The sequence below is a fragment of the Salmo salar genome, chromosome 22, assembly GCF_965601325.2.
Source record: "Salmo salar chromosome 22, fSalSal1, whole genome shotgun sequence".
In the NCBI taxonomy this organism is placed as follows: Eukaryota; Metazoa; Chordata; class Actinopteri; order Salmoniformes; family Salmonidae; genus Salmo; species Salmo salar.
In genome coordinates, this window is record NC_138312.1 from 39,693,584 (window position 1) to 39,718,819 (window position 25,236).

General features: G+C 43.1%; 1 long non-coding RNA gene across 3 annotated transcripts; it reads right to left on the reverse strand.

Annotated features, from left to right (window-relative positions):
* Positions 1-1,729: 1,729 nt before the first annotated feature.
* LOC145862637 (uncharacterized) lies at positions 1,730-25,142 on the reverse strand. 3 transcript variants are annotated; one of them, XR_014382190.1, is made up of 4 exons: positions 24,953-25,142; positions 20,179-20,384; positions 18,660-18,861; positions 1,730-4,108 (listed from the first exon to the last, which is right to left on the reverse strand). It is a non-coding gene; the product is annotated as an uncharacterized LOC145862637 (long non-coding RNA). The 3 variants fall into 3 exon arrangements; XR_014382189.1 differs by lacking the exon at positions 1,730-4,108 and having other exon boundaries at positions 6,286-18,861; XR_014382191.1 differs by lacking the exons at positions 1,730-4,108; positions 18,660-18,861 and adding an exon at positions 18,870-19,942.
* Between the last annotated feature and the right edge of the window lie 94 nt (positions 25,143-25,236).

Below are 25,236 nucleotides of genomic sequence, written 5' to 3' on the forward strand. Positions count from 1 at the left end.
AGGCTACCTGAAATGTTTCAAATCAAATCAAATTGACCCAAGTTAAACAATTTAAAGGCAATGCTACCAAATACAAATTGAGTGTATGTAAACCTCTGACCCACTGGGAATGTGATGAAAGAAAAAAGCTGAAATATATAATTCTTTCTATTATTATTCGGAAATTTCACTTAAAGTAAAGTGGTGATCCTAACTGACCTAAAACAGGGAATTTTTACTCGGATTAAATGTCAGGAATTGTGAAAAACTGAATTTAAATGTATTTGGCTAAGGTGTATGTAAACTTCCGAATTCAACTGTATATGTTTAGCTAAGGTTTGTAACACAAATAAAGTGGCCAAATAACTCCAAAAGTAGCCTATAGGCAAAAGACCCTTGGAACATGGTTGGAGAGCCCATAGCCTACAGAGCCTAGTGAAATGTGTTTTTATAAACCCAGTCATTGTGCAATCACGTGTGAAAACAGAGTTTTGACTGCCCACTTTTTAAAAGTGGATCTCAGCTTTCTCGTGCTGCTGTGTTTATTGGTAAATTCTTAAAAAAGCACATTAATCCGCTTTACAAACGATGTAGCCTACCTGGCATATTAAAAAAGTAACTGCACATAACCTCCATTAGCTATTTTGCAGCCTATGAATGTTTTTATTTTTTGTGTGGGCCATTCTAAATCAAAAATAATATATTTGTAGGCTATATGTAAAGACCAGATTAAATTGAGAATATGGCTTGTGTCACGGATTTCTTGGTCGTCAGACGATATAGCGAAATCGTCGTCGGAGAACGTGGACCAATACGCAGAGGAGTTAGTGCTCATCATCTTAATTTATTAAAAGAATGCGAACACGGAGGAAAAACAAGAAAACAAAATAAGACTAGTGACAGTTTTACAGGCATAAATAACGCAGTGCAAAATACAACTACCCACAAAACACAAAGACAAACACACCCTATTATATAGGACTCCCAATCAAAGGCAACTCAACACACCTGCCTTCAATTGGGAGTCCAACCCCAATTAACTATACATAGAAAAACAAACCTAGAACCTATACCAACAACTAACACCCCACTACACCACACACAAAACTCAAAAATACAAAACAAATATACCTCTGCCACGTCCTGACCAAAATATAATACAAATAATACCTAAATATTGGTCAGGACGTGACAGCTTGAGAATATTATCAAGTGTTTGTCAAATTGTGAATGAAAGACTGATTAAGCTGGTGCAGCCTGTGCAAGAAGAGCAGAGCGCTTCCCTTCCACGCAACTTTAAAAAAATCATAATTTGTCGCATCATGCAGCGTAGAATGTCTAAGAAATCCAAACATATAGCCTAAAGTTTGAATCACAACTAAAGTTGCACGAATAACTCTAAATTAAGCATATAGGAGGACCTGTTTCTTTGTTGACCGCTCAAAAAAATAGTCGCCATTGCGCACTCCCTGAAATCGTTGGGTGAAAAATATCCTTTCTATTTTATTCAGCTCAATTGTATTGTTCTTACTATAAAATAATGCCACCGGAATTATAAGCAAATCTTGCTTGCTAAATGAACTAGTGTAGCCCACAGCCATATGGCATAGCCAGATCAGGGCCTAACAAAAGGATAACTCAGAATATGCTATTCTGTTCATCTGAAATAGGCTACATTTTCATCATATCATGTTTCTTAAGACCTGCCTAAAATAAATAATGGATTTATTGTGATGGTGTAGGCTATATTAAAATGATTTATTACACTTTTAAAAATGTAGATGTTCCAAAGGTCCGCATCATTGGCTTGTAGGCTATGCATGGGAGCCTGACATGCTAAATGTGTTTACGTTAATTAATGGTTAATTACCATGAAACAAGCAGTTATTTTAAATCAAATCAAAGTTTATTTGTCACGTGCGCCGAATACAACAGGTGTAGAACTTACAGTGAAATGCTTACTTACAGGCTCTAAGAAATAGTGCAAAAAAGGTATTAGGTGAACAATAGGTAGGTAAAGAAATAAAACAACAGTAAAAAGACAGGCTATAAAAGTAGCGAGGCTACATACAGACACCGGTTAGTCAGGCTGATTGAGGTAGTATGTAGATATGATTAAAGGGACTATGCATATATGATGAACAGAGAGTAGCAGTAGTGTAAAAGAGGGGATTAGCGGGTGGTAGGTGGGACACAATGCAGATAGCCCGGTTAGCCAATGTGCGGGAGCACTGGTTGGTCGGGCCAACTGAGGTAGTATGTACATGTATAGTTAAAGTGACTATGCATATATGATAAACAGAGTAGCAGCAGTGTAAAAAGAGGGGTTGGGGGGGGGGCACACAATGCAAATAGTCCGGGTAGCGATTTGATTACCTGTTCAGGAGTCTTATGGCTTGGGGGTAAAAACTGTTGAAGCCTTTTTGTCCTAGACTTGGCACTCCGGTACCGCTTGCCATGTGGTAGTAGAGAGAACAATCTATGACTGGGATGGCTGGGGTCTTTGACAATTTTTAGGGCCTTCCTCTGACACCGCCTGGTGTAGAGGTCCTGGATGGCAGGCAGCTCAGCCCCAGTGATGTACTGGGCCGTACGCATTACCCTCTGAAGTGCCTTGCGGTCAGAGGCTGAGCAATTGCCGTACCAGGTAGTGATGCAACCAGTCAGGATGCTCTCGATGTTGCAGCTGTAGAACCTTTTGAGGATCTCAGGACCCATGCCAAATCTTTTTAGTTTCCTAAGGGGGAATAGGCTTTGTCGTGCCCTCTTCACGACTGTCTTGGTGTGTTTAGACCATTCCAGTTTGTTGTTGATGTGGACACCGAGGATCTTGAAGCTCTCAACCTGCTCCACTACAGCCCCGTCGATTAAAATGGGGGCGTGCTCGGTCCTCCTTTTCCTGTAGTCCACAATCATCTCCTTAGTCTTGGTTACGTTGAGGGATAGGTTGTTATTCTGACACCACCCGGCCAGGTCTCTGACCTCATCCCTATAGGCTGTCTCGTCATTGTCGGTGATCACTGTTGTCGTCTGCAAACTTAATGATGGTGTTGGAGTCGTGCCTGGCTATGCAGTCGTGGGTGATCAGGGAGTACAGGAGGGGACTGAGCACGCACCCCTGGGGAGCTCCAGTGTTGGGGATCAGCGTGGCAGATGTATTGCTACCTACCCTCACCATCTGGGGGCGGCCCGTCAGGAAGTCCAGGATCCAGTTGCAGAGGGAGGTGTTTAGTCCCAGGATCCTTAGCTTAGTGAAGAGCTTTGAGGGTACTATGGTGTTGAATGCTGAGATGTAGTCAATGAATAGCATTCTCACATAAGTGTTCCTTTTGTCCAGGTGGGAAAGGGCAGTGTGGAGTGCAATAGAGATTGCATCATCTGTGGATCTGTTTGGGCGGTATGCAAATTGGAGTGGGTCTAGGGTGTTGATGTGAGCCATGACCAACCTTTCAAAGCAGTTCATGACTACGGACATGCTACGGGTCTGTAGTCATTTTAGGCAGGTTGCCTTTGTGTTCTTGGGCGCAGGGACTATGGTGGTCTGCTTGAAACATCATCATCAAATCAAATCAAATTTATTTATATAGCCCTTCTTACATCAGCTGATATCACAAAGTGCTGTACAGAAACCCAGCCTAAAACCCCAAACAGCAAGCAATGCAGGTGTAGAAGCACGGTGGCTAGGAAAAACTCCCTAGAAAGGCCAAAACCTCGGAAGAAACCTAGAGAGGAACCAGGCTATGAGGGGTGGCCAGTCCTCTTCTGGCTGTGCCGGGTGGAGATTATAACAGCACATGGCCTAGATGTTCAAATGTTCATAAATGACCAGCATTGTCAAATAATAATAATCATAGTAGTTGTCGAGGGTGCAACAAGTCAGTAACACAAGAGTAAATGTCAGTTGGATTTTTCATAGCCGATCTTTGAGAGTATCTCTACCGCTCCTGTTGTCTCTAGAGAGTTGAAAACAGCAGGTCTGGGACAGGTAGCACGTCCGGCAAACAGGTCAGGGTTCCATAGCTGCAGGCAGAACAGTTGGAACTGGAGCAGCAGCACGGCCAGGTGAACTGGGGACAGCAAGGAGTCATCAAGCCAGGTAGTCCTGAGGCATGGTCCTAGGGCTCAGGTCCTCCGAGGGAGAGAAAGAAAGAGACAGAGAGAATTAGAGAGAGCATATTTAAATTCACACAGGACACCGGAAAAGACAAGAGAAATACTCCAGATGTGACAGACTGACCCTAGCCCCCCGACACATAAACTACTGCAGCATAAATACTGGAGGCTGAGACAGGAGGGGTCAGGAGACACTGTGGCCCCATCCGATGAAACCCCCGGACAGGGCCAAACGGGTAGGATATAACCCCACCCACTTTGCCAAAGCACAGCCCCCACACCACTGGAGGGATATCTCCAACCACCAACATACCATCCCGGGACAAGGCCGAGTATAGCCCACAAAGATCTCCGCCACGGCACAGCCCAAGGGGGGGCGCCAACCCAGACAGGAAGACCACGTCAGTGACTCAACCCACTCAAGTGACGCACCCCTCCCAGGGACGGCATGGAAGAACACCAGTAAGCCAGTGACTCAGCCCCGTAATAGGGGTAGAGGCAGAGAATCCCAGTGGAAAGAGGGGAAACCGGCCAGGCAGAGACAGCAAGGGCGGTTCGTTGTTCCAGCCTTTCCGTTCACCTTCACACCCCTGGGCCAGACTACACTTAATCATAGGACCTACTGAAGAGATATGTCTTCAGTAAAGACTTAAAGGTTGAGACTGAGTCTGCGTCTCTCACATGGGTAGGCAGACTGTTCCATAAAAATGGAGCTCTATAGGAGAAAGCCCTGCCTCCAGCTGTTTGCTTAGAAATTCTAGGAACAATTAGGAGGCCCGCGTCTTGTGACAGTGGCGAACGTGTAGGTATGTACAGCAGGACCAAATCGGAAAGATAGGTAGGAGCAAGCCCATGTAATGCTTTGTAGGTTAGCAGTAAAACCTTGAAATCAGCCCTTGCCTTAACAGGAAGCCAGTGTAGGGAGGCTAGCACTGGAGTAATATGATCAAATTTTTTGGTTCTAGTCAGGATCCTAGCAGCCGTATTTAGCACTAACTGAAGTTTATTTAGTGCTTTATCCGGGTAGCCGGAAAGTAGAGCATTGCAGTAGTCCAACCTAGAAGTAGCAAAGGCATGGATTCATTTTTCTGCGTCATTTTTCGACAGAAAGTTTCTGATTTTTGCAATGTTACGTAGATGGAAAAAAGCTGTCCTTGAAACAGTCTTGATATGTTCCTGATTGGTATTACAGACTCAATCAGGGACATGTTGAAAATGTCAGTGAAGACACCTGCCAGTTGGTCAGCACATGCCCGGAGCACACGTCCTGGTATTCCGTCTTGCCCCACAGCCTTGTGTATGTTGACCTGTTTAAAGGTCTTATTCACGTCGGCTACGGAGAGCGTGATCACACAGTCGTCCGGAACAGCTGATGCTCTCATGCATGCCTCGGTGTTGCTTGCCTCGAAGTGAGCATAGAAGTGATTTAGTTCGTCTGGTATGCTCGTGTTACTGGGCAGCTCGCAGCTGTGCTTCCCTTTGTAGTCTGTAATAGTTTGCAAGCCCTGCCACATAAGACGAGCGTCGGAGCCGGTGTAGTATGATTCAATCTTAGCCCTGTATTGACGCTTTGCCTGTTTGATGGTTTGTCGCAGGGCATAGCAGGATTTCATGTAAGCTTCCGGGTTAGCGTCCCGCACATTGAAAGCGGCAGCTCTACCCTTTAGCGCAGTGCGAATGTTGCCTGTAATCCATGGCTTCTGGTTGGGGTATGTACGTACAGTCACTGTAGGGACAACGTCCTCGATACACTTATTGATAAAGCCAGTGACTGATGTGGTGTACTCCTCAATGCCATCGGAAGAATCCCGGAACATGTTCGAGTCTGTGATAGCAAAACAGTCCTGTAGTTTAGCATCTGCTTCATCTGACCAGTTTTTTATAGACCGAGTCACTGGTGCTTCCTGATTTAATTTTTGCTTGTAAGCAGGAATCAGGAGGATAGAGTTGTGGTCGGATTTACCAAATGGAGGGCGAGGGAGAGCTTTGTACGCATCTCTGTGTGTGGAGTACAGGTGATGTAGAATTTCTTTCCCTCTGGTTGCACATTTAACATGTTGATGGAAATTTGGTAGAACTGATTTAAGTTTTCCTGCATTAAAGTCTCCGGCCACTAGGAGCACCGCCTCTGGGTGAGTGGTTTCCTGTTTGCTTATTTCCTCGCTGACTGAGGCAGCGTGCCGCACGCTGTGGTGGTAAATAAACAGCCACGAAAAGTATAGCTGAAAACTCTCTAGGCAAGTAGTGTGCCCTGCAATTTATCACAATATACTCTACTTCAGGCGTGCAAAATCTAGAGACTTCCTTCCAGCTGTTGTTTACAAATATGCACAGACCTCCCCTCCTCGTCTTACCGGAGTGTGCTGTTCTATCTTGCTGGTGCAGCGTATATCCCGCTTGCTGATTATCCATGTCGTCATTCAGCCACAATTCCGTGAACATAGGATATTACCGTTTTTGATGTCCCGTTGGTAGGATATTCGTGATCGTACCTCGTCTAGTTTATTGTCCAATGATTGCACGTTGGCGAGTAGTATTGATGGTAACGGCAGCTTTCCCACCCGCCTTTTCTGGGTCCTGACCAGGCATCCGACTCGTTGTCCTCTGTACCTGCGTCGCTTCCTCTTGCGAATAACAGGGATGTTGGCCCTGTCGGGTGTTTGGTGAATGTCGTGTGCGTCTTGCTTGTTGAAGAAAAAAATCTTTGTCTAATCAGAGGTGAGTGATCGCTGTCCTGATATCCAGAAGCTCTTTTTTGCCGTAAGATACGTTTTAAAATAATTTACAAATAACGTGAAAAAAACCACATAATAGCACAATTGGTTGGGCGCCCTTAAAACTGCTGCTATTTCTTCCGATGCCTTTTTGTTTCAATTGAGTGACAATCGCCGTCTGACAAAATTGCATGACACCCACAGCCCTAGCCACAGCCAGATAAATACATAGCAAGATGACGAAGACATTTTTTTATTCACTCTCCATTATCCCATACTCCCAGTGCCAGCCATAGCCAAATGTTTTGCTAGATAGCTAGCAAGCTAACGTTAGCATATTCGCTAGTTAGCACAACACAGCTAGCTAGTTAAGGACACTGCACTAACCAGGTTAGCTGTTTCATGGAAACTGATCCATTGTGATTGAATTATAATGTCAATACTAGCTACAGTGGTTAGCTAGCTTGGAGGAAGTAGCCTAGTGTTGTGTGAATTGGATCTGTGCACTACCATCCCATAGCTTACATTCCATATGAAGTGTGACTGGCTCATGACATTTTACATGGATTTACATGGAAAATGCACTCTTTTTTCCTTTTTGTTGTCACTCCTGTTGGCTCCCCCAAGTGGAGGCTCGTGCTCTTTGATTGGCTCAAATTCAAGTTGTTGGCCACTGAGGAGCATTGCCATTCCACAAGTAGAAAGATCAGGTTTGTCACTACCGGGTCGGCATGCAGCAGGTACTACTTTTGTTCTAGCAAAAGAAGGAACGGTCTGCCACTATGATAAGTACCTATCGGCAGTGAGATTCTCGGTGTGTTTCATGCTAAGACTCCATAATGTAGGTGTTATTGAGCAGTAGTTGGTGTCATGTGACGCTTTACTTGCTCTGGGGTACTGTGTAATCAGTATGACCTATACGAATTGATAGAAGCAGTAAAAAAAATAATATAATTGAAGGCACTGAGACATGCCCATGAAATTAGGCTTCCTTATTTCTGTTAACATTTCATAAAAAAAAATAATAATAATAAACAAACATTTATTACTATTGAAAAAAAAATGGTTATTGAAATCAAAATACTACTCATATTTCAGAGAAAGCGGTAAAGCTTCATATGACACCAACTTTTATAGCACCAACTTAAAACCTCTTTGGGCTAGGGGGCAGTATTTTCACGTCTGGATGAAAAGCGTGCCCAAAGTAAACTGCCTGCTACTCAGGCTCCGAAGCTAGGAAATGCATATGATTAGTAGATTTGGACAGAAAACACTCTGAAGTTTCTAAAACTGTTTGAATAATGCCTGTGAGTATAACAGAACTGATTTGGCAGGCAAAACCCCGAGCACAATCCATCCAGGGCAACAAAGAAAATTGAGCTCAATCTGTTTTCCATTATATTTCTATGGCAATCCCTTTTTAATAGAAATATGCTTGCAGTTCCTATGGCTTACACTAGATGTGAACAGTCTTTAGAAATTCGTTGATGTTTTTCCTTTGAGAAATGAAGAAGTAGCCCTTTCCTTTCTGTGTCAAGCCAAGTGTATTTTTTTGTTTGGTGCCCGCGACCTGGAACTCGCTCCACTTTCATTTTATCCGCTATTGAACACAGTATATTCCGTCTTAAATTGTATCGATTATTTACGTTTTAAAATACCTAAAGTTGGATTAGGAAAGTTGTTTGAAATGTTTGGACAAAGTTTACAGGTAACTTATTAGATACTTTGTAGGCATGTTGGGCAAGTTGGAACCAGTGTTTTTCTGAATCAAACGCGCCAAATAAATTTACATTTTGGGGATATAAAGAAGCAATTTATCAAACAAAAGGACCATTTGTGATGTTTATGGGACATTTTGGAGTGCCAACAGAAGAAGATCTTCAAAGGTAAGGCGTGAATTATATCGTTATTTCTGACTTTGGTGTAGCACCTGCCTGGTTGAAATCTGATTTTCATGTGTTGGTATGCTGGGCGCTGTCCTCAGATAATCACATAGTCTGCTTTCGCCGTAAAGCCTTTTTGAAATCTGACACTGCGGCTGGATTAACAAGAAGTTCATCTTTAAACCGATGTATAACACTTGTATGCTTTATGAATTCTTATTATGAGTATTTCTGTTTTTGAATTTGGCGCGCTGCAATTTCACTGGGATTTCAAATCGAAATCGCTAACGGGATTGGCGCGCAAAGGGATCCATAAGAAGTTAAAGGAGGCCTGGGTAAGCCCAAAATGTCACAAATATTCTAACTTCAATGAATGATTTCTTAATTATACTTTAAGCTAAAAAAAATGTAATATATGTTGAAAATTATTTTTCCAAAGGACCTTTCTATGGATGAAATTTAGTGAAAATCCCCAGTGCTATGTCACTGTTATAATTAACAACAACATAATGTTCCATCCAATAACTTGTGACTCTCTGCCAGACCAGGATTTGTTTAGACAGACAGCTTTCGTCAGTGGTGTAGTAGTGCCTGGAGAAGTGGATATACTCGAGTGTTACTTTAACAGTATGCTTAGGGTCATTGTCCTGCTGGAAGGTGAACCTCCGTCCCAGACTGAAATCTCTGGAAGACTGAAACAGGTTTCCCTCAAGAATTTCCCTGTATTTAGCGCCATCCATCATTCCTTCAATTCTGACCAGTTTCCCAGTCCCTGCCAATGAAAAACATCCCTATGGCATGATGCTGCAACCACCATGCTTCACTGTGGAGTTGGTGTTCTCGGGGTGATGAGAGATGTTGGGTTTGCCTTGATGGCCAAAAAGCTCAATTTTAGTCTCATCTGACAAGAGTACCTTCTTCCATATGTTTGGGGAGTCTACCACATGCCTTTTGGCGAACACCAAACATGTTTGCTTATTTCTTTCTTTAAGCAATGGCTTTTTTCTGGTCACTCTTCTATAAAGCCCAGCTCTGTTGAGTGTATGGCTTCAAGTGGTCTTATGGACAGATACTCCAATCTCCGCTGTGGAGCTTTGCAGCTCCTTCAGGGTTATCTTTGGTCTCTTTGTTGCCTCTCTAGTTAATGCCCTCCTTGCCTGGTCTGTGAGTTTGGTGGGCGGCCCTCTCTTGGCAGGTTTGTTGTGGTGCCATATTCTTTCCATTCTTTAATAATGGATTGAATGGTGCTCCGTGGCATGTTCAAAGTTTCAGATATTTTTTTATATCCCAACCCTGATCTGTACTTCTCCACAACTTTGTCCCTGACCTGTTTGGAGAGCTCATTGGTCTTCATGGTGCTGCTTGCTTGGTGGTGCCCCTTGCTTAGTGGTGTTGCAGACTCTGGGGCCTTTCAGAACAGGTGTATATAAACTCAGCAAAAAAAGAAACGTCACTTTTTCAGGAACCTGTCTTTCAAAGATAATTTGTAAAAATCCAAATAACTTCACAGATCTTCATTGTAAAGGGTTTAAACACTGTTTCCCATGCTTGTTCAATGAACCATAAACAATTAATGAACATACACCTGTGGAACAGTCGTTAAGGCATTAACAGCTTACAGACGGTAGGTAATTAAGGTCACAGTTATGAAAACGTAGGACACTAAACAGGCCTTTCTCCTGACTCTGAAAAACACCAAAAGAAAGATGTCCAGGGTACCTGCTCATCTGCGTGAACGTGCATGCTTAGGCATGTTGCAAGGAAGCATGAGGACTGCAGATGTGGCCAGGGCAATAAATTGCAATGTCCGTACTGTGAGACGCCTAAGACAGCTCTACAGGGAGACAGGACGGACAGCTGATCGTCCTCGCAGTGGCAGACCATGTGTAACAACACCTGCACAGGATCGGTACGTCCGAACATCACACATGCAGGACAGGTACAGGATGGCAACAACAACTGCCCGAGTTATACCAGGAACCAACAATCCCTCCATCAGTGCTCAGACTGTCAGCAATAGGCTGAGAGAGGCTGGACTGAGGGCTTGTAGGCCTGTTGTAAGGCAGGTCCTCACCAGACAGCACCAGCAACAACATTGCCTATGGGCAATAACTCACCTTTGCTGGACCTGACCGGACTTGCAAAAAGTGCTCTTCACTGACAACTCGCGGTTTTGTCTCACCAGGGGTGATGGTCGGATTTGCGTTTATCGTAGAAGGAGTGAGCATTACACCGAGGCCTGTACTATGGAGCGGGATCGATTTGGAGGTGGAGGGTCCGTCATGGTCTGGGGCGGTGTGCCACAGCATCATTGGACTAAGCTTGTTGTCATTGCTGGCAATCTCAACGCTGTGCGTTAGAGGGAAGACATCCTCCTCCCTCATGTGGTACCCTTCCTGCAGGCTCATCCTGACATGACCCTCCAGCATGACAATACCACCATCCATACTGCTCGTTCTGTGCATGATTTCCTGCAAGACAGGAATGTCAGTGTTCTGCCATGGCCAGCGAAGAGCCCGGATCTCAATCCCATTGAGCACGTCTGGGACCTGTTGGATTGGAGGGTGAGGGCTAGGGCCATTCCCCCCAGAAATGTCCAGGAACTTGCATGTGCCTTGGTGGAAGAGTGGGGTAACATCTCACAGCAAGAATTGGCAAATCTGAGCAGTCCATGAGGACGAGATGCACTGCATTACTTAATGCAGCTGGTGGTCACACCAGATACTGACTGTTACTTTTGATTTTGACCCCCCCCCTTTTGTTCAGGGATATATTATTCAATTTCTGTTAGTCACATGTCTGCGGAACTTGTTCAGTTCATGTCTGTTGTTGAATCTTGCTATGTTCATACAAATATTTACACATGTTAAGTTTGCTGAAAATAAACGCAGTTGACAGTGAGGACGTTTCTTTTTTTGCTGAGTTTATATTGAGATCATGTGACAGATCATGTGACACTTAAATAAAGTCCACCTGTGTGCAATCTAACTAATTATGTGACTTCTGAAGGTATTTGGTTGCACAAGATCTTATTTAGGGGCTTCATAGCAAAGGGGGCGAATACACATGCATGCACCACTTTTTCATTTTTAATTTTTTTAGAATTTTCTGAAATAAGTTTTTTTTTTTTTCACTTCACCAATTTGGACTATTTTGTGTATGTCCATTACATGAAATCCGCCCAAAATTATTTAAATTACAGGTTGTAATGCAACAAAATAGGAAAAACGGCAAGGGGGATGAATACTTTTGCAAGGCACTGTAGCTTATATATTTAACATATATTTAGCCTTTATATTTCATCCATACTGAGGCTTAGGTGTAAGGGGTGCGTACTGGCGGCAGAGAAGTCAGACGCAGGAGAGCAAAAACTGTGTTTCCAACAGCGCAGTTTAATAATAAAAACCCACCGGAAAACAGAACAATCAATAAATGGGTACAAAACCCGACGCACACCAGACATAACATGCACAAGCACAATACACAACATGTAATTGATGGAATTGAAACCAGGTGTGTGTGGGAAGACGAGACAAAACAAATGGAAAATGAAAGGTGGATCGGCGATGGCTAGAAGACCGGTGACGTCGACCGCTGAACGTCGCCCGAACAAGGAAAGGGACCGACTTCGGAGGAAGTCGTGACATTAGGTCTATTAGGCCTAGACCATAGCCTAAACGTATGTTATGGGCTAACCTCCAGTAGCCTTGTAAACATTTGCCAAATGATGAAGACCATTTCTATGTAGGTTTTTTTTGCTAATGTTTAACATGGTATTGTTGTTTTCTTATATCGTTATTGCATTGTTTGTCCCCTCTTTAGAAACACAATAAGTGAATCACAGCCCTTTTGGTTGTTTTCCAATGTGTGCCCTGTTAAATATATTTATTGCTGATCACAATTGGCCTTTTTAAGGATGAGATCATTGTTTCAATTTGCCTAAATACTGATAAGCAAGACTCTAGGGATCAACAAAATATCAGTCTAATATGGAAAAATGAGAATCAATCACTATGTTCCTCAAGTATTATAACAACATGTCTTAACCAATGTTTTAAAAACAAATGTCTTAAAGATGAATTGCCATACACTATATTTTAGGAAAACCCACAGAATAGAGCCCATTACCAGAGAAAACTCCAATACGTTATTAGAAGTGAAATAAGTAGGCTGTTTGAGGAACTACAGAATGACCTGTGATTCAACTGTAACTGACATTTGTTGCTAGTTTATACTGCATGTATGTCATGTAGGTACATTTTAGTATATATCATGTCAGGTTTTCCTCAACTAGGCTATATAATCCAATTAAACATCAATCATTTCAGGTGTGATTTAAAGGTATATATCACCTTAACTTCATAATTTGTGAATCTTGTCTTTGGGAGTTCAAACAAATATGGTCCTGCCAATGTTTAGTGTGCCAAAATCAACTCCAGTTCTCAGTGAAATAGGAAGGTGAGGATGTGTATATTGTCTAAGTATAGGATTCCAGTTGCTATAATCCACAGGCAGTTCTTTGTTTGCCTCGGGGCACTCTGAACAAGAACGTTACCAATGTTGCCAATTGAATTCGGACCCGCAGCCACTCTGAAAAAGAAACAGTTTCTGTGATGGTTTACAAAGGGAGGAAAATGGCACCTCACTATACTATGAATTGATATGGCTATAGCTAAATAACATGCCTCCATGCTTTCAAGTAACAGTTGAACAACAATAGAAATCAAAACTGGGTGGTGTTCAGAGATAGGTGGGAGGGGTTGAGTGGAGCTGAAGGATGGGACTTAAAACAAACAAAAGATAATTATTGTAAACTATACTGTGTCCATAAAATATATATATAGTATGTATAACCTGGAAGTAGAAGCCTACGTGTTGTTGTCCATTAGTTTACTCCAATTAGGGGAGGGGTGGCAGGGTTGGGGGTAAAATAATAAAGTAAAATTATAAAAATATATATATTTTATTTACTGTATATATTTACAAAAAATATATATGGGGTATTGGAAATGATGCAGACAATTACATTGATGGAAACCACAATCTTTTTGCAATATTAAAGGTGATCGACCCCCTAAAAAAAAAGTGTACATCACTTGAGAGGGAAATTCTTGCACGAGATAAAGCTAGAAGGCCTCACACCCCTGACGTTGCCAAAGGTCAATGAGCTGCTATCCTGCTGCTTGGAGTTTAGCCTACATACACATCGCTTTCTCTATCAGATTCATGTCATGGGAATTTTATAAAATACAAAATAACCGACAGTAATTCCCACATTCCCACATGACAAATTTACCCTTTCATAAGAGTTTTGTTTCACTTTGTAAACATTGGCCTGTTAATCACATTACATTATCATTTGAATATGATGTAGTTACTGTGTTATTAGTGTTAATAGTGCTATTTAGCCTTAATACACAATTCAGCAATTCCGGTGTAATTTAGCTTAATTCTATACTGGTGGTGACGAAAGCCAGTAGTGTAGTGGAGGGTATACGCAGGTATACGCGGTATACCCACTTATTTTTCCATGGGCATTGCGTATACTCACTTCTTAATCTCCACTGATACGTACCAAAGTAGTATGGTGGAAGTATAGGCAGTTTAAATTAATAAAGTTGGATGAACAGATCAGAATGTTTAGCTTAAAATGTTGATAAACAATTATTTCTTCACATTTTAGGTGCAGCAATGTACAGACGGCTGTAGGCCTTCGTGTGAATGTTCCAAAATGCAACAACTATCATGGCTTGGATTATGCCTTTGGCTGCTAGACAATGAAATAAAGTTGAAAGAAAATCAATAGAACAGGTGAAAGCGTATGAGCAAGTCTTTATAAAAATAACTGCCTCCATGTTTCTATGGTGGGATTTTGGCTATAGGCTACTTTCAAGTAAGGTAAGACATGCCTCAAAATGTGAAGTAAAACGCCCAGGTTTCAAACAATTAAGGAATAGATGCTAATGGTAGGCCTAACGATCTCCTGGTAGATTGAAAGGCTTTCCCAAAAACCTCCTCTATTAAATGTTAACTAAAGTACCTACAAAGTGGCCTATGCCTACCCGTCAGAATGATATCATGATTATTTGCATCAATCCAGTAGACATTTATTTTTGCAAACTGTACAGAAACACTGCTAACCAAACAATGCTAGAGAGGATGCTCCCGAGTGGCGCAGCGGTCTAAGGCATTGCATCTCATCTCAGTGCTAGAGGCGTCACTACAGACACTCTGGTTCAAATCCAGGCTGTATCACAACCGGCCATGATTGGGAGTCCCATAGGGCGGCACACAATTGGCCCAGTGTCGTCCTGGTTTGGCTGGTGTAGGCCGTCATTGTAAATAAGAATTTACAGTGCCTTGCAAAAGTATTCATCCCCCTTGGTGTTTTTTCCTATTTTGTTGCATTAGAACCTGTAATTTAAATTGATTTTAATTTGGATTTCATGTAATGGACATACACAGAATAGTCCAAATTAGTGTAGTGAAAAAAATAACTTGTTTAATTTTTTTTGGTTTTAAACGGAAAAGTGGTGCGTGCATATGTTCACCCCCTTTGCTAGGAAGCTAAATAAGATCTGGTGCAACCAATTACCTTCAGAAGTCACATTATTAGTTAAATAAAGTCCACCTGTGTGAAATCTAAGTGTCACCATGATCTGTCACATGATCTCAATATATACAGATGAAGTCGGAAGTTTACATACACTTAGGTTGGAGTCATTAAACTCGTTTTTCAACCACTCCACAAATTTCTTGTTAACAAACTATAGTTTTGGCAAGTCGGTTAGGACATCTACTTTGTGCATGACACATAATTTTTCCAACAATTGTTTACAGGCAGATTATTTCAGTTATAATTCACTGTATCACAAATCCAGTGGGTCAGAAGTTTACATACACTAAGTTGACTGTGCCTTTAAACAGCTAGGAAAATTCCGGAAAATGATGTCATGCCTTTAGAAGCTTCTGATAGGCTAATTGACATCATTTGAGTCAATTGGAGATGTACCTGTGGAGGTATTTCAAGGCCTACCTTCAAACTCAGTGCCTCTGCTTAACATCATGGGAAAATCAAAAGAAATCAGCCAAGACCTCAGAAAAAAAATTGTAGACCTCCACAAGTCTGGTTAATACTTGGGAGCAATTTCCAAATGCCTGAAGGTACCACGTTCATCTGTACAAACAATAGTACACAAGTATAAACACCATGGGACCACGCAGCCGTCATACCGCTCAGGAAGGAGACGCGTTCTGTCTACTAGAGATGAATGTACTTTGGTGCGAAAAGTGCAAATCAATCCCAGAACAACAGCAAAGAACCTTGTGAAGATGCTGGAGGAAACGGGTACAAAAGTATCTATATCCACAGTAAAACGAGTCCTACATCAACATAACCTGAAAGGCCGCTCAGCAAGGAAGAAGCCACTACTCCAAAACCAGCATAAAAAATCCAGACTACGGTTTGCAACTGCACATGGGGACAAAGATCGTACTTTTTGGAGAAATGTCCTCTGGTCTGACGAAAGAAAAATAGAACTGTTTGGCCATAATGACCATCGTTATGTTTGGAGGAAAAAGGAGAAGGGCTTGCAAGCCGAAGAAAACCATCCCAACTGTGAAGCATGGGGGTGGCAGCATCATGTTGTGAGGGTGCTTTGCTGCAGCAGGGACTGGTGCATTTCACAAAATAGTTGGCATCATGAGACAGGAAAATTATGTGGATATATTGAAGCAACATCTCAAGACATCAGTCAGGAAGTTAAAGCTTGGTCGCAAATGGGTCATCCAAATGGACAATGACCCCAAGCATACTTCCAAAGTTGTAACAAAATGGCTTAAGGACAACAAAGTCAAGGTATTGGAGTGGCCATCACAAAGCCCTGACCTCAATCCTATAGAACATTTGTGGGCAGAACTGAAAAAGTGTGTGCAAGCAAGGAGGCCGACAAACCTGACTCAGTTATACCAGCTCTGTTAGGAGGAATGGGACAAAATTCACCCAATTTATTGTGGGAAGCTTGTGGAAGGCTACCCGAAACGTTTGACCCAAGTTAAACAATTTAAAGGCAATGCTACCAAATACTAATTGCTTGTATGTAAACTTCTGACCCACTGGGAATGTGATGAAAGGAATAAAAGCTGAAATAAATCATTCTCTCTACTGTTATTTCACATTCTTAAAAGAAAGTGGTGATCCTAACTGACCTAAGACTGGGATTTTTTACTAGGATTAAATGTCAGGAATTGTGAAAAACTGAGATTAAATGTATTTGGCTAAGGTGTATGTAAACTTCCGACTTCAACTGTATACACCTGTTCCGAAAGGCCCCAGAGTCTCCACTAATTACGGGGCACCACCAAGCAAGCAGCACCATGAAGACCAAGGAGCTCTCCAAACAGGTCAGGGACAAAGTTGTGGAGAAGTACAGATCAAAGTTGGGTTATAAAACTTTGAACATCCCACGGAGCACCATTTAATCCATTATTAAAAAATAGAAAGAATATGGCACCACAACAAACCTGTCAAGAGAGGGCCGCCCACCAAAACTCACGGACCAGGCAAGGAGGTCATTAACCAGAGAGGCAACAAAGAGACCAAAGATAAACCTGAAGGAGCTGCAAAGCTCCACAGCGGAAATTGGACTATATGTCCATAGGACCACTTGAAGCCTTACACTCCACAGAGCTGGGCTTTACAGAAGAGTGACCAGAAAAAAGCCATTGCTTAAAGAAAAAAATAAGCAAACATGTTTGGAAGCAGAAGGTACTCTGGTCAGATGAGACTAAAATTGAGCTTTTTGGCTATCAAGGTAAACGCTATGTCTGGCGCATACCCAACATCTCACATCACCCCGAGAACAACATCCCCACAGTGAAGCATGGTGGTGGCAGCATCACGCCATGGGGATGTTTTTCATCGGCAGGGACTGGGAAACTGGTCAGAATTGAAGGAATGATGGATGGTGCTAAATACAGGGAAATTCTTGAGGGAAACCTGTTTCAGTCTTCCAGAAATTTGTCATTGGGATGGAGGTTCACCTTTCAGCAGGACAATGACCGTAAGCATATTGCTAAAGCAACACTCGAGTGGTTTCAGAGGAAACATGTAAATGTCTTGGAATGGCCTAGTCAAAGCCCAGACTTCAATCCAATTGAGATTCTGTGGTATGAATTAAAGATTGCTGTACACCAGCGGAACCCATCCAACTTGAAGGAGCAGGAGCAGTTTTGCCTTGAAGAATGGGCAAAAATGCCAGTGGCTAGATGTGCCAAGCTTATAGAGACATACCCCAAGAGACTTGCAGCTGTAATTGCTGCAAAAGGGGGCTCTACAAGTATTGACTTTGGGGGGGGGTTCTGTTTTTTTGTCTTATTTCTTGTTTGTTTCACAAGAAAAAGTATTTTGCGTCTTCAAAGTGGTAGGAATGTTATGTAAATCAAATGATACAAAACCCCCAAAAATCTATTTTAATTCCAGGTTGTAAGCCAACAAAATATGAAAAATGCCAAGGGGGGTGAATACTTTCACAAGCCACTGTAAATACAGTGCATTTGGGAAAAGTACATTTTGTTACGTTTCAGCCTTATTGTAAAATGTATTAAATATATTTTTGTTCCTCATCAATCTACACACAATATGCCATAATGACAAAGCAAAAAGAAGTTTGTAGAATTAAAAAAAAAAGGATTAAAAATAAACAACAGAAATACCTTATTTATATACAGTACCAGTCAAAAGTTTGGACACACCTACTCATTCAAGGTTTTTTCTTTATTTTTACTATTTTCTACATTGTAGAATAATAGTGAAGACATCAAAACTATAAAATAACAGATATGGAATCATGTAGTAACCAAAAACGTGTTAAACAAATCAGAATATATTTTATCATTTTGATCCTCCAAAACAGTCACCCATTGTCTTGATGACAGCTTTGCACACTTGGCATTCTCTCAACCAGTTTACCTGGTCTTGAAGGTGTTCCCACATATGCTGAGCACTTGTTGGCTGCTTTTCCTTCTCTCTGCCATCCAACTCATCCCAAACCATCTCAATTGGGTTGAGGTCGGGTGATTGCGGAGGCCAGGATATCTGATGCAGCACTCCATCACTCTCCTTCTTGGTCAAATAGCCCTTACACAGCCTGGAGGTGTGTTGAGTCATTGTCCTGTTGAAAAACAAATTATAGTCCCATTAAGCGCAAACCAGGTGGGATGGTATATCGCTGCAGAATGCTGTTGTAGCCATGCTGGTTAAATATGCCTTGAATTTGAAATAAATCACAGACAGTGTCACCAGCAAAGCACCTCCACATCATTATACCTCCCCCTCCATGCTTCATGGTGGGAATCACACATGCAGAGATCATCCGTTCACATACTCTGCATCTCACAAAGACACTGAGGTTGGAACCAAAAATCTCAAATTTGGACTCATCAGACCAAAGGACAGATTTCCACCGGTCTAATATCCATTGATTCTGTTTCTTGGCCCCAGCAAATCTCTTATTTTTGGTGTCCTTTAGTACTGGTTTCTTTGCAGCAATTCGACCATGAAGGCCTGATTCACACAGTCTCCTCTGAAAAGTTGATATTGAGATGTGTCTGTTTCTTGAACTCTGTGAAGCATTAATTTAGGCTGCAATCTGAGGTGCAGTTAACTCTAATGAACTTATCATCTGAAACAGAGGTAACTCTGGGTCTTCCTTTCCTGTGGCGGTCCTCATGAAAGCCAGTTTCATCATAGCGCTTGATGGTTTTTGTGACTGCAGTTGAAGAAACTTTCAAAGTTCTTGAAATTTTCCAGATTGACTGACCTTCATGTCTTAAAGTAATGATGGGCTGTCGTTTCTCCTTGCTTATTTGAGATGTTTTTGCCATAACATGGACTTGGTCTTTTACCAAATAGGTCTATCTTTTGTATACCACTCCTATCTTGTCACAACACAAGTGACTGGCTCAAACGCATTAAGAAGGAAAGAAATTCCACAAATTTACTTTAACAAGGCACACCTATCAAGGCACAAGGCGAGACCCAAATTCAGACACAGGAGGCAGATGGTTGGATTCTTACAATGTTTATTAATCCAAAGGGGTAGGTAAGAATGGCCCTGGACACGTAAAAAGGACAATACCAGATCAGAGTCGAGGAGGTACAGAGTGGCAGACAGGCTCGTGGTCAAGGCAGGCAGAATGGTCAGGCAGGCGGGTACAAAGTCCAGAAACAGGCAAGGGCCAAAACCGGGAGGACTAGAAAAAAGAGAATGCAAAAAGCAGGAGAACGGGAAAAACGCTGGTTGACTTGGAAACATACAAGACGAACTGGCACAAAGAGACAGGAAACACAGGGATAAATACACTGGGGAAAATAAGTGACACCTGGAGGGGGTGAAGACAATCACAAGGACTGGTGAAACAGATCAGGGCGTGACAGTACCCCCCACCCCCCCTAGGGACACCACCTGGTGTCCTGCCTGGGTGCATACCTGGCTGACCGGGGTGTCGGCGGTGGAAATCGGTGATGAGGGCCGGGTCCAAGATGTCTTTAGCAGGAACCCATCACCTCTCTTCCGGGCCATAACCCTCCCAGTCAACCAGGTACTGGAAACCCCTGTCCCGTGGTTGAACCTCCAGGAGGCATCTCACCGTATACGCTGGCTGGCCACCGATAACCCGGGGGGGAGGGATGGGCCTGGAGACAGAAGACAAAGGACAGTGAGACACAGGCTTAATCATACACACATGGAAGGTAGGGTGAATACGGAGGATACGGGGTAACACAAGACGGACAGCAGTGGAACTCAGGACTCTGGAGATGGGAAAAGGACTAATGAACCAGGGAGACAGCTTGCGGGACTCTACCCGAAGGGGCAGATCCCGAGTGGAAAGCCATACACTCTGCCCAATGCAGTAGTGGGGAGCTGGGGTCCGGCGACGGTCCACTTGTCGACGATACCTGGAGTTGGTCTTGAGAATAGCCGCCCTGACTCTTCTCCAGGTACGTCGACAGCGGCAGACAAACATCTGGACCAAGGGTAAGCTGACCTCCTGCTCTTGATCAGGGAAGAGTGGAGGCTGATACCCCATGGAGCACTCGAAAGGGGAGAGTCCCATGGCAGAACTGGGAAGAGTGTTCTGGGCATACTCCACCCAGACCAGTTGACGGCTCCAGGTAGTGAGGTTAGTTGAGACCAGGCACCTTAAGGTGGTCTCCAGGTCTGGGTTTGCTTGCTCCGACTGACCGTTAGTTTGGGGATGGAATCCGGAGGACAGGCTGGCCGATGACCCAATAAGGGTGCAGAATGCCTTCCAGAACTGAGATGAGAACTGAGGACCCCGATTGGCGACCATGTTTACCGGAAGTCCATGGATCCGGAAGACATGCTGCACCATAAGCTGGGCTGTCTCCTTGGCAGAAGGCAGTTTGGGGAGAGGGATGAAATGGAGAACCGGTCGACTACCGTTCGTCTGATGGCAACACTGTCATTCTGAGGGAGCCCAGTGACAAAGTCCAGAGATATATGAGACCAGGGACGATGAGGAACCGGTAGTGGCTGCAGGAGGCCAGAAGGAGCTTGCCGTGGAGTCTTGTTTTGAGCACACACAGTGCATGCGGTGACGAAGGCAGAGATGTCAGGGACCATTGTGGGCCACCAAAAACATTGTCGAAGGAAGGCTAGTGTACGACGGGACCCTGGATGACAGGTCAGCCTGGAAGAATGAGCCCATTCCAGGACCCGGGACCGGACTGGGTTAGGGACAAACAGCTGGTTAGCCGGGCCCCCTTCAGGTCCAGGTTGGGAGCGTTGCGCCTCACAAACCAGGTTCTCAATACCCCAATCCACAGTGGCAGCAAGGCATGAGGTAGGGAGAATGGTTTTGAAAGTCGAGGGTGTGGCATAGGAACTGTATAGGCGGGAGAGAGCATCAGGCTTCACATTTTTAGACCCAGGACGGTAGGAAATTGTAAAGTTGAATCTGGTAAACAAGAGGGCACACCAGGCCTGCCTTGAGTTGAGGCGCTTGGCTGAATGGAGATATTCCAAGTTTGTATGGTAAGTCCAGACCAGGAATGGCTGTTCTGCTCCTTCCAGACAGTGCTTCCACTCCTCCAACGCCATCTTCACCGCCAGGAGTTCTCGGTTGCCAACATCGTAGTTCCTCTCAGCAGGATTGAGATGATGGGACAGGAAGGCACAGGGAGGAAGCTTCTGGTCCTGGGCAGATCGCTGGGACAGGATGGTCCCCACTCCAACATCCGAAGCATCCACTTCTACCACAAATTGACACGAGGGGTCTGGATGGATGAGGATGGGTGCTGTTGTGAACCGATGCTTCAGGTCCAAAGGCTTTGTTGACAGCTGGAGACCATTTGAACAGTACCTTGGGGGAGGTGAGTGCCGAGAGGGGGGCCGCCAGGGTGCTGTAATCCTGATTGAAACAGCGGTAAAAGTTTGCAACCCAAGAAAAAGTTGCAACTGCACCCTGGACGTCGGCTGAGGCCAATCCACCACTGCTTTCACCTTTCCAGGATCCATCTGAACATTGCCCTCAGCGATGACATATCCCAGAAAGGTGTTAGAAGAGCGGTGGAGCTCACACTTCTCGGCTTTCACGAACAATTCATTCTCCAGGAGGTGCTGAAGGACCTGTCTGACATGGAGTACATGTTCTTTGGCAGATCGGGAAAAAAACAGGATGTCGTCCAGGTAGACAAACACAAACCGGTCTGGAGAAAACCTGGCACCATCACTATGGTGAAGCATGGTGGTGGCAGCATCATGCTGTGGGGAAGTTTTTCAGCTGCAAAAAATGGGAGATTAGTCAGGATCGAGGGAAAGATGAACAGAGAAAAGTACAGAGAGATCCTTGATGAAAACATGCTCCAGAGCGCTCAGGACCTCAGACTGGGGCGAAGGTTCACCTTCCAACAGGACAACGACCCTAAGCACACAGCCAAGACAACGCAGGAGTGGCTTCGGGACAAGTCTCTGAATGTCCTTGAGTGGCCCAGCCAGAGCCCGGACTTGAACCCGATCGAACATCTCTGGAGAGACCTGAAAATGGCTGTGCATCCAACCTGACAGACATTGAGAGGATCTGCAGAGAAAAATGGGAGAAACTCCCCAAATACAGGTGTGCCAAGCTTGTAGCATCATACCCATGTCACGGTAGTCGTAGGATTGAGACCAAAACGCAGCGGGTATATGTACACTCATCTTCTTTTATTTGGACAAAGAAGGGAAACCAAAAACAAACACGTATACAAAAACACAACGACGATAGACAGTCCTGTAAGGCATAACGCTAAACACGGAAATAACCTCCCACAAAGTGACAGGTGAAAACAGGCTCCCTAAGTATGACTCTCAATCAGCAACAACGGAGTACAGCTGTTCCTGATTGAGAGTCATACCAGGCCAACACAGAAATACAAAACTAGAACAGCCCCTTAGAAATACAAACACAAGAACATACCCAACACCCCAGAACACATAAATCAAATACCCCTCTACAATACACACACACCCCGAACCACCTAAATCAACTACCCCCTCTACATCAACACTTACACCAATAAACCCCAGAAACACTCTACACAAAATATCCCTCTATCTAAACACATACACAAAACCATGAAAACAAATACCCTCTGCCACGTCCTGACCAAACTACAATAACAAATAGACCCCTTTACTGGTCAGGATGTGACAACCCAAGAAGACTCAAAGCTGTAATCGCTGCCAACGGTGCTTCAACAAAGTACTGAGTAAACGGTCTGAATACTTAATGTAAATGTAATATTTCAGTTTGGTATTTTTAATACATTTCCCAATTTTTGTTCTAAAAACCTTTTTTGCTTTGTCCTTATTAAGGGGTATTGTGTTTAGATTGATGAGGGGGGGAAAAAAACGATTTAATCCATTTTAGAATTAGGCTGTATATAACAAAATGTGGAAAAAGCCAAGGTGTCTCTGTACTTTCTGAATGCACTGTATAGGTTATTAAATCCCCCCAAGTCTTGAAAGGTTGTTCACACAGGCCTACCTGAAATAGATACAATCTACTGCATGTAATTGAGTAGGTATTCATTGACGAGAACCAAAGTTAATGTACACAACACAGGGAACACAGTGACATCTACTGATCCAAATTCCAACTTGGCACTGATGAGGTACATGATGGAATATATCATAAACTAACATAACAGAAGTGTCCTGCTCATTGAGGACTAGGCCTACTTCCAAAAACAGATGTATATGTCAGTCTCCTTGTACAACACAGAAGGAAGTGTAAATATATATGTTATTCACACTCATGGCTGCTCAAGTGTAATAGCTTAAGAACTTATGTTGTTGATAGTTAATTTGAAAAAAAAGTCCATTACAAGCATTTAATGCATTGCATGTAGTATGTATGTTTTACAATGTGTAATTGTATCCATTTCATGGGCTATTACAGTAGGCTTATACTACATGTAATCCTTACTGATGACAACCTATAGGATTGGTGGTATTTTGTGACCTGAAAGCTTAAGTAACATACATCATGTCCCTGAGAGAACTATTGAGCCTGATTTGATAGTGTAAATGTGTATCCTTGAAAAATAAGAAAAACATCAACAACATACACTAGCATGAAGGCCTAGTTTTTAGCCTAGGGCCTATAACATATTATGCATTAGGCTACACCACACTTGGTAAAACTGCCAATCTTGGTTTATGAAACAAAAATAGGACTATATGATTGGAGCACTGAGGTAAACTAACTAGAAATGTTATATATTGTTCATATATTATTCATATTTTGGTACATTTGATTGTTATTAGTCCAAAACATGGTCTACACAAAGGCCCTTGATTATGAGGCCTAAATATATGACTGGATTCTGCTTTGTAAAAAAATAAAAAATATTAACTTATAGTCTAAAAAGAAACCCCCCAAATACATTTTCAATCAGTCGATCTTATAATACATGTCTCATGTGCTTGATTAATCTAATTAATTGTGGCTGACAATCAATGCTCCAAATAGCCCGTTTGTTATTATGATGATCAAGATGTGAAAATTACTATTTAAATATTATTCACCGCAAGAAAAGCCAACATAGCAAATTGAATGACATTTAATTCCGCATCTCATTATTAACCTAGGCAGCCAGTATGTTACTTGTTCCATTCAAGATGGCGTAGCCTAACTATCTCTCCTCCAGTAAAGCATTGAACACTTCTGAAACACGAAGTTCATCTGTGTACTTACTGTTCCGTTTATTGGAGCTGAGCTGTTCTCGAGGACAGAGTGAGTACACTGCTGTACAGGCTGTTCCTGGTAATTGCGCTGCGCGAGCTGCGGCGGCGCTCGGAACAGAACGGGTTACAGGGTCAGGGTGTCTGCTAGAACAGTGTGTCCTCATCAGAGCGCAGCTACAGTACAGCCGGAACGTTGTGTTACTTTGTGGCTACTTTCCAAGACCTGTTCGTATTTTTTACACTAAACCGCCCTCCCCCTCGCAGTTCCCTCCGCCTTCTTCCTAGTGTAATTTC